Source organism: Littorina saxatilis, linkage group LG1 (assembly GCF_037325665.1).
Source record: "Littorina saxatilis isolate snail1 linkage group LG1, US_GU_Lsax_2.0, whole genome shotgun sequence".
Classification (NCBI taxonomy): Eukaryota; Metazoa; Mollusca; class Gastropoda; order Littorinimorpha; family Littorinidae; genus Littorina; species Littorina saxatilis.
In genome coordinates, this window is record NC_090245.1 from 54347708 (window position 1) to 54357709 (window position 10002).

Consider the following 10002-nt stretch of genomic DNA (forward strand, 5'->3'; position numbering starts at 1 on the left):
CTTTGTCCCCTCTCTTACTCCTCCTTTTTAAACAGTGGAGATTTAAATCTCATTTCTTGAGAAAAAAAAAGGCAACGATTTTTTGTCTCCTGGCTTTCGAACACAAAAATCAACACTAACTTAACTGGCACGCCGGTCTCGATTTGGCAACAGGTCTGCCCCAAGGGCCCTGCTCGCTTGCAAGGGAAGTAACCTGATTTCGCGGGTTAAAATGAAGTGCGGGAAGAGCCGGGTTGTCCCCCCGGTCAATCATTGTCTGACGCTAATAGGCGAGCCGGAATTGGGTTTGCTGTGGCCGAGACACGCGCCGAACGTGCACGAGAGAAGGAAGTCTCTGTGGCGAGGGTGGATGCGAGAGTCAATAAGAACCGTCAAGCTGTTTTGTCACCTCTTCCATCTGCACCGACATTTTAGTGATGGTTCCTTTTTCCTGGCCCGTGTCAGTCAGTCAGACGGAACTCATTCAGTTACGGACCGATTTAGACACTCCGCTGTATAACTCAGTTGGGTTGTGTCATAGATATCCCTTGACAGGATCGCCAACTCTGCGCGCGCGCCAACGCTGGCTCTGTTTCGAACTCCCGTCTGCGGCTGCGAGAGGTTTTGACAGTAACTTTACTTCCGGTGCAGTCTTTCAACACATGGAGAAGAAGGAGAATTTCGAAGGGGAGGTGGAGTTTGTGGCTGAGGTATGTGAAAAGCAAACAAAGCAACACAAAAAGATCATTGCTGATGATTGAAATGAGTCATGTGAATCAACAATAAAGATTGATTGTGGACGGCACGTCATTATTTTTGTTTTTAACACTTGAAACGCGAGAGCATCTGACACACTGGTAAATCCGAAGCTGTGCACTCAAGCTGATCAGCAGATCGTTTTTCTGCAGAATTCTCGCTCACATCGGCCACTATTTTAGCTCAGCGAACCGACAAATTTGCAGCAGAACAATTTCTGAATGTTAGAAATTCGGCTGTAGATTTATAGATACCCTTTCTATTCCATGGTTGTTGTTTTTTCAGGGGGAAAGTACCGACATCTCAATCGCTGAAAAGATGACAGCATCACCACAAAAGAAACTGCAAGAATTGCCAAAAGTAAGTAAAAATATTGACAGATCTATGTAAAAGACTATGAAAATTTAGAACTGGAACAACAGATATTCAATAAATAACCGATAAGTGATATATAACTGAACCATTGATTGATTTGAATGTACATCATGCATGGAAGTTAAAAATGGTGCAGGAACTGAAGTCAGATCAATACATCAAAAAGATTAGTGCAATATATTTGTTTTCTTTCCCCTCCAGCATAATTCTGTTTTGATATATGCTTGATGTCTTCTGTTGTTTTAAAATTCATTGTCACTTCTAAATTGCATGCTTTATTGCAGAACGCTTGTGCATCTATCAAGAATGACAACTGCCTTTCACCGGAGCTCAGAGGGCTCGTCGACCAATTCAGTAATTGAAAAGTAAGTTTTTGAGTAAGGCGGTATAAAAAAAATCAGCTTGCAAAGTCCCAGTACCTGAAAGATCATTTTCATTCATAGTTTTCGAGCAAAAATACTGCTTTGTTGCACAGAGAGGCTACTGTTTACAAATATTTTAGGTACATGCCTGCCACTACAATATTTCATGTTTTTTAGGATCATTAATAGCACATGTCATAGTTGTAAGACATGATAAGGATTCATGAAAGTGGTTTGTCAACACGTTCTATAACGACAAATGGAATACAAAATTTAATATGTTCACATCCATTCATGTAAAGTGTAGTTTTGGGTTGTTGTCGTGTGTTGTTGGTTTTGATTGTGTGCATGCATCTACATCTTCAGTTTCACTCTTGGGTTGATTTCTGCTATATTTGTGTGTTGTTTTAATTATAATATTTTATTTTCTGTGTTTTAGGTGCAGATCTGGAAGAGAAACTTCTGCTTCTTCCTGACTGCCTAGTTCCCTGAGGCAAGGTTGGGAATGCTGCCAAGGAGAAGGCGTGGGCCAGGTACTACTCTGCTTTTTCAACCCAGCATTCAGGCATTACTGAGTTGACAGTATCCCCTGCAGTTTCAGCCTGGATTGCCTTGAACATGTTTATACTGTTGGTGTCTTAAAGGCCTATGAAGAAAAACTAGGGAACCAGTAAGTGCATTAGAAATCAAAGAGGATGAAGAGTACAATGCAAAGTATGTTGGAGTATGTGTTGCCAAAAAGCTAAAACAGAGAGTTTGGTGTCTCCAAAAGAGTGCGTACAGAGATGAGAAATTGCAGTGTTTGGAAGCCCTGACTTGCGCACCTGAATTCTACAGTGAAGAGAGTGAAACCACCCCTGACATGACAAGCATGCTGAACAAGGGCAAACTGACCTTTGTCAAGCCCAATGTATTGCAGATGTGTCTGTCCATGCAACACAAAGCAGAAATCTTAAACAGAATGAGGCAAAGCGTTGATGATATCAAATAACCAAAGGGAAGTAATTGCTCTTTATTCATACGACATGACTGTGTAATAGAGTAAGCGAGAGTTGTACAAAACCTTTTCTCCTGGCACCTGAGAGAATAACAAGCATTGAAATATACAAGCGACTTTCATCCTCTCGTGCCAGGAGAAAAGGTTCCGTACAACTCTCGCTTAATCTATTACACATGTCGTATGCATAAGGCCTAAAAAAAATAGGTGTGGTTACGGTAACCCGACCTACCCTATTTTTTGGGGCCGACCCTATAACTTTTTATTACATTTGTCAACAAAAAAACCCCCAAAAAACCAAGAAAACGAGTGCAGAAAACGCAATGAAAGCGAAAGCGCCCGAGTCGCACACTTATTTCCCTGTCAAGTAGGTTTAATTTGTACACATTAGAAAAAAAAAGTGATTGCCTACCTTCCTACCCTATTTTTTTGGGCTATGTTACCGTAACCACACCTATTATTTTTTTTGGCCTAAAGAGCGATTACTTCCCTTTGGTGATTTGATGTCCATGGAACATATTTTCTGTGAAACCTGTGCATCAACACACAGGCAAAAGCAGATGACTTTATTGAACCATGCAGGAACAGTGATGCTGTTCCGGTGTGTTTTTATGACACTTTGTATTCATTTGATCTTTCACAAGCTGTTCAAGAAGACACTTTGCAAAATGTTCTGTTTTTTTTTAAATAAGACTCCACCACAAACTGAAGACAATGATGGACAAAATGAAATGTACATGGAAAGAAAAGACTGAGGAAAAAGCTGAAAACATACAATGTTGGACAAAATGAAATGCACATGGAAAGAAAGGAGTTTGAGGAAAAAGCTGAAAACATACAATGTTGAGAACAATCAGGAAGGATCTCTGTAGTGTGTTGTGTATGATCTTTCTTCATGCAGTACAAACTATCCTATCTGATCAAGTGCATGTACATTGAATTTGAACTTCTTGATTGTTGTCTTCGGTGTCGATTTTTGGTGTTAAAATCTGCTGTCGTTAAAATGTACTTCTCTTCCTATTTCAGTATTTGGTTCAGTATTGTATCACATGGCTTGTTCAGTGCCTGTTCTGTATTTTCATGAGTCCATGTAAATTTAAGTCTGCAACATGAAAATTTGAAACATATTCATTTTGCTATGGTTCAAACCTAATTCCTTTGTGTACTTGTTCAAGATATAATTTTGACAGCGAGATATTTTGCAAACAGTTTTCATTTCAAAATCAATTGTCAGCCACTTGATAAATGTCTTGCATCGATGCGTCTGATTGTTTTTATGTTGACCACTATGTACACTGGAATTTGCTTTGCTTTCCTAATAGAACATGTTCAGTCGCATACCAGCAACACTTTGTTATAACCTTGAATGGTTGAAAACGACGTTAAACACCAAATAAAGAAAGAAAGAAAGCAACACTTTGTTAACGTTTGAATGGAATTGGAAGTTGTATGAACTCAAAAAGAGCATATGTATCTTTGGTCACAGTGACACACACACACACCATACAGTGACAATTAATGCAGGGCCGGACTAGGGCTACCAGGGGGGGGGGGGGGGGTTATGGGGGTTGCGCAACCCCCCTCCCCCCCCTAAATATGTACCTCATTTATTTAAAAAAAAAGTATTATTGTTTATTTTATGCCGTTTCATGCAAGGAGCGACCATTTTCCTATCTCAGAATATGACCTACCCTTCAGCTTAAGGGGGCGTCGCCCCCTGACCCCCACAAGGGGCAGAGGAACATCCCCCTGGACCACCATTGGCAACCTCCCCCCCTCCTCTTTGCTTAGTCCGGCCCTGTAATGTACCAACATTCACTATCTCACTCAGTCTCAATTCACACAATTTGACACAAGAAATATTCCTATTTATACACATGCATATATTTAATCAATAAAGTAGATACATTCTCAAACAAAGTTTCAACATGTTGCACCCAAATTAAAGCATAAATTCTTGTGACATTTAATCTAATTAATTAATTAACCGGAATTAATCAATGCTTTAATTTGGGAGTTTGAAATTTGTCGCAATAATTTCTTGGTCAAGTTTATTTACATTCTCTACTAAAGAGCTTTACAGTCAAATCCAAATTTCCACACCTAACCTATAAAACACAACATTCCAAATGAAATGAAAAAATCATTCTCTTGGCTCAGAATTGGCGTTGAATAATTGTAACACAAAGCGATTTACTGAAAATGTTACTTGTCACTCACTTCAACACTGTCGCCAAGCCAGTCTAAACTGCAGCACGCTGCTTCGGGGGGGGACTTTTTCCTTTACACTTTAAATCCAAACACCATCAGCTGCGTAGAAAAATCACTGAAAATGCTGACTCAAAGTCAAAGTCAAACCTTAACCAAGCTGGCCTCCAGGCTCCAGCACAACAACCTTAACCACCTGGTTCACCTCGTTCTTCGCGAGGCACCACGACTCGGGAAGCTGCTGTACATCATGACACAGTTCTTCAAAGTTGTAGTTGCAACAACCTCTGGCAATTCTGGTGCGGGACGGTATGTCTGAAAAAAAGCAGAACAATAAACCCTAAGTAAAACTAAATTTCTAGAGAAATAAGTCTAACTGTCCATACAAATAGCTGGATGATAGCTAATTAATGGCAGTTGATAGACGTTTGAAGTTGAACGATTTGGTGGAGAATAGGTCGACAAGCTCTCTGAGCTCCGGTGAAAGGCAGAAAGAACAAGCGTTATGCAATTTAGAAGTGACAATGAATTTAAAAACAACAGAAGACATCAAGCATATATATCAAAACAGAATTATGCTAGAGGGGAGAGAAAACAAATATATTGCACTGATCTTTTTGATGTGTTGATCTGACTTCAGTTCCTGCACCATTTTTAACTTCCATGCATGATGTAGTATTCAAATCAATCAATGGTTCAGTTATAATATATCACTTATCGGTTATTTCTTGAATATCTGTTGTTCCAGTTCTAAATTTTCATAGTCTTTTACATAGATCTGTCAATATTTTTACTTACTTTTGGCAATTCTTGCAGTTTCTTTTGTGGTGATGCTGTCATCTTTTCAGCGATTGAGATGTCGGTACTTTCCCCCTGAAAAAACAACAACAATGGAATAGAAAGGGTATCTATAAATCTACAGCCGAATTTCTAACATTCAGAAATTGTTCTGTTGCAAATTTGTCGGTTCGCTGAGCTAAAATAGTGGCCGATGTGAGCGAGATATCTGCAGAAAAACGATCTGCTGATCAGCTTGCGTGCACAGCTTCGGATTTACCAGTGTGTCAGATGCTCTCGCGTTTCAAGTGTTAAAAACAAAAATAATGACGTGCCGTCCACAATCAATCTTTATTGTTGATTCACATGACTCATTTCAATCATCAGCAATGATCTTTTTGTATTGCTTTGTTTGCTTTTCACATACCTCAGCCACAAACTCCACCTCCCCTTCGAAATTCTCCTTCTTCTCCATGTGTTGAAAGACTGCACCGGAAGTAAAGTTACTGTCAAAATCGTCTTTTCCGCTTTCCGCTACTTGGTGAGCGCGCGCAACGAGTTGGCGATCCCGTCAATACACATCTATGGTTGTGTGAAGTCGCTATAAGTTAGTCGAGACCTCTGAATAAAAATGGCTTCGGGGTAGGCGGGGACAAGACGGGTGAGGGGGATCTGGGGGATGTGGAGTTGGGGATGGGTCTTCGGAGGGTGTTAAAGGATCTTCTCGGGCCGTCTGCTAACTTTTGGCCCTTGGTTGGAGGGATAGTACCGTACGACTTGGATATCTTGACTTCGTGGAATTAAGTCTCAGAATCCTATAATTAGCATAGCAATGTTAGGTCGAGACGTTAGACGCACTAGAACATCGACAGAATTGAACCGAGTCCAGATACTAAACAGTCTAGATACACTGGCGAAATTGATTCACGGCCAAAATAAACATGGCTTGCTTGCTTCCTTGCTTCCTTTCTTGCTTCTTTCCTTCCTTATTTCCTTATTTACGTATTTACTTGCTTGCTTACTTACTTATTTACTTATTTACTTGCTTGCTTGCTTACTTACTCATAACTCATAACTCATAACATTTTATTGATCCAACAAAGGAAATTAAATTGGTCATCAGCACATATAGGTCATTAATTAATAATTATAAAAGAATAAGAGAAGAAAAATTATAAAACCCATGATAACAAAAAAATATCTAAAGTAATATATGTACAACTACAATACCCTTTTTACTTGCACACTTGACACACCGACACACCAACACACATGCATACATACCTACATACATACCTACATACATACATACATACATACATACATACATACATACATACATACATTCCATGTTAAAGTGTAGTTAAGAACATCACAGTAATTATATCATTGTTTGGATTAACAGATAAGTTTTTATGTAAATGATGATAACAACAATCCATAATTAACGCTATTGCACTACCAAAAGAAGAGACCAACCAAACACATAAAACCAATCACAGTAATCATCATCAGTTATCACAGGTATCACAGTAGATTAGCCATCAGGTAGTTAGACTCAATTGGGCAAGTATAGTGTCAACACCATCACAACAGTGCTAAAGCTCATTATCACAGCACTAGTTATGATCAAAGGTCAAACAGTCATCAAATCATATTAAATCTATCACTAAGAGGTACATTTAAAAGGCATCACTGATAGTCTGTGGCCAGGACAATGGCTCGGTTGCTGTTAAAATATCTCACAGCTGCAGGAACAAAAGAACGCCGAAAACGCTCCGTTCGACACCTAGGCATGAAAAACCGAGCGTTCCGTGTGATGCGGAGATCCATCAGTGCGTCGTGGAGGGGATGCCCTAGGTCGAACAGAATAGCTCTGGACTTACTGGCAAGCCTTCTTTCAACAAGGACTTCAAGGGTGTCAAGGCTCTGGCCTACAGTAGAACTCGCTTTCTTTATCAGCCTGTTCAGCCTGCCAGTGTCCCTTGCAGTGGCATTCCCTCCCCAACACACTGATGCAAACACCATCACACTGCACATGCACACCATACTCTGATAAAACATGTACAGCATCTTGTTACACACATGAAATGATCTCAGCTTGCGCAGGAAAAACAATCTTGACTGCGTCTTCTTAAAAACAGCATCAACATGATTAAACCAGCTTAGCTTGTTATCTAGAACTACACCTAAATACTTGTACTCGCTGACTATCTCAATCGCATCACCTTTGATGACTACAGGATGGACAGTGTCTTTCTTTTTGCGAAAATCAAAAATCATTTCCTTCGTCTTGCTTGCGTTTAATACTAAAAAGTTGGAATCACACCAAGACACAAAATCATCAATATGTTCTCTATACAAGCTCTCATCACCATCAAGAATACTACCAACCACGGCAGAGTCGTCAGAAAATTTCTGAAGATGACATGACTCTCCTTGTACTTTACTTTACTTTACTTATTTACTTGCTTGCTTACTTACTTATTTACTTGCTTGCTTGCTTGCTTGCTTACTTGCTTACTTGCTTACTTATTTGCTTACTTTATTACTGACTTACTTTCTGACTGACTCACTGACTGACTGACTGACTTACTTACTTACTTACCTACTTACTTACCCGCTATGCGCTCTGGCAGCAACGATGGACCTCTACTGTTGTCTGTCTTGGGTCGACGTGTGGATGTAACCCCAGGTGTGGTTCAGTTTTTGTTATTCAGTTCTCCCTCTATATAGTTCAACGCCTGTATGTGTGATGTTGCTTGGTTCCCTTCTGGGCACATACCCGATCCACTTCCATCGCCGTCTCATCATGACAATGTCCATGTTCTCTTGCTGGCATGAGCAAGTAGTTCGCCATTTGTGATTATGTTGGGAGGCTTCTCCTTTGAATCTTGTATGTGGAAGACTGGCAGTTCGGTAAGGTCGCTTTCTGTTATTCTGCAGCATTCTGAGTCATTCAGGAGGGTAGAAAAACACAGCTCAGATGTAATTTCAGCTTGGTTTTAGTGCAGTACTGGTGGGACTTTCACGCGTTGTTGGGCATTCTGAAGGCATTTCTTGCTTTGCTGCCACGGTTCTTCGTGTCGCTGCCTACTCCTCCATGTTGTCTGACGGTGCTACCTTGGTAGGCGAACGCTCCTCAGTTGTAGGAAGGTCTTCTCCATCCACTTGGATTGGTGACGGGTTTGGGGTGTTCAAAGTGATCACATCGATCCGTTGTTTCCGGTTGATATTCACCCAAACTGCTGGGCAAAGTAACTGAGGTTGGATATTTTCTTGCATGTGCTGGTTGGTGTTGGAGAGAAAAGCCAGATCCTCAGCAAAGTCAAGGTCTTCCAATGATGAGATGAAGGACCACCGTATGCCTCTTGCCTGGTCTTCAGTTGATCGTCTCGTCACCAAGTCAATGGCAGCGTTTGAGAGGAGCGCCGAAAACACAAATCATTGCCAACGCCGATCTCCACTTCCAAGCTGTAGTCGCCGTTGCCAATTCTGATTGTTAAAATGGCGTGGAAGCTCTTGATGAGCTGAATCATTTGCTGCGGGATTCCAAACGCACACAGTGTACGTCATCGGCTGTCCTTGTGAATGCTGTTGGAGAATATTCATTCCCTAGTATGGGAGCATTTTTTAAATGAAAAAATAGCATGTAAGTCTGATTCAGGGTACGGTGAACACTTTGTGAATTATTAAGCGACTCAAGGCATACCATTTTACGGAGTCATAGGTATAGATGCTGTAAATAAAAGTTGCAGACAGAACAGAACTGTTTTGCATTTCAAGGAAACGTCAGACTGGACATTTAAAAGGAAACAAGTGTGTGTGTGTGTGTGTGTGTGTGTGTGTGTGTGTGTGTGTGTGTGTGTGTGTGTGTGTGTGTGTGTGTGTGTGTGTGTAGTGTGGTGTGTGTGTGTGTGTGTGTGTGTGTGTGTGTGTGTGTGTGTGTTAAACTCACGTTTTCAAACATTGATTGAAATGTTTGAAGGCACAGCCAAATAAAATAAACCATTTATTCAAATCCGGCCGTAAGAGGTCCGTCAGATATCAACCAGTTCGTAAGGAAAGATAATGTATGCATGTTTCAGTTGCTGATACCGTCCGAACATTGCGAGAGGATATGAAAATCGGCGTCCGATTCTTTCCAGTATTTGATCTGAAGGATAAAGGCAATACACGGTCTTCTGTTCCGTCTCTAAGGAATGATGACATGTAAAGCTCGGGCAAAATCTGCCATCAATTTGTGACAAAAATATAAAGACGAGGGAAAAACTAGTATTGTCTTTAAAATGTCTTGTATAAACAAAGAGTTGTCGCCCTTCATTCATTTGATTAAATAATAGTCGAAGAAACTATAAATGGCATTCTAAGATTCATCGAGGACTATAATTAAAACAATTAACACATGGGCAGAGGATTAAAACTGATATTATACGGAAGAAGTCATCTGACACCAGAAACGGGTTTGAGCTTTGAATTTGACGTTTACGGTTTTAAGTACAAGTATTAAAATTGGTAGGGGCCTCCTGGTAGATTGTTAGTGTTCTG

At 40.4% G+C, this 10002-nt stretch overlaps 1 long non-coding RNA gene across 1 annotated transcript; it reads left to right on the top strand.

Annotated features, from left to right (window-relative positions):
• The first annotated feature begins 521 nt into the window (after positions 1-521).
• LOC138974051 (uncharacterized) lies at positions 522-3901 on the top strand. The gene is made up of 3 exons (XR_011458280.1): positions 522-1095; positions 1395-1475; positions 1912-3901. It is a non-coding gene; the product is annotated as an uncharacterized lncRNA (long non-coding RNA).
• Positions 3902-10002: the final 6101 nt, after the last annotated feature.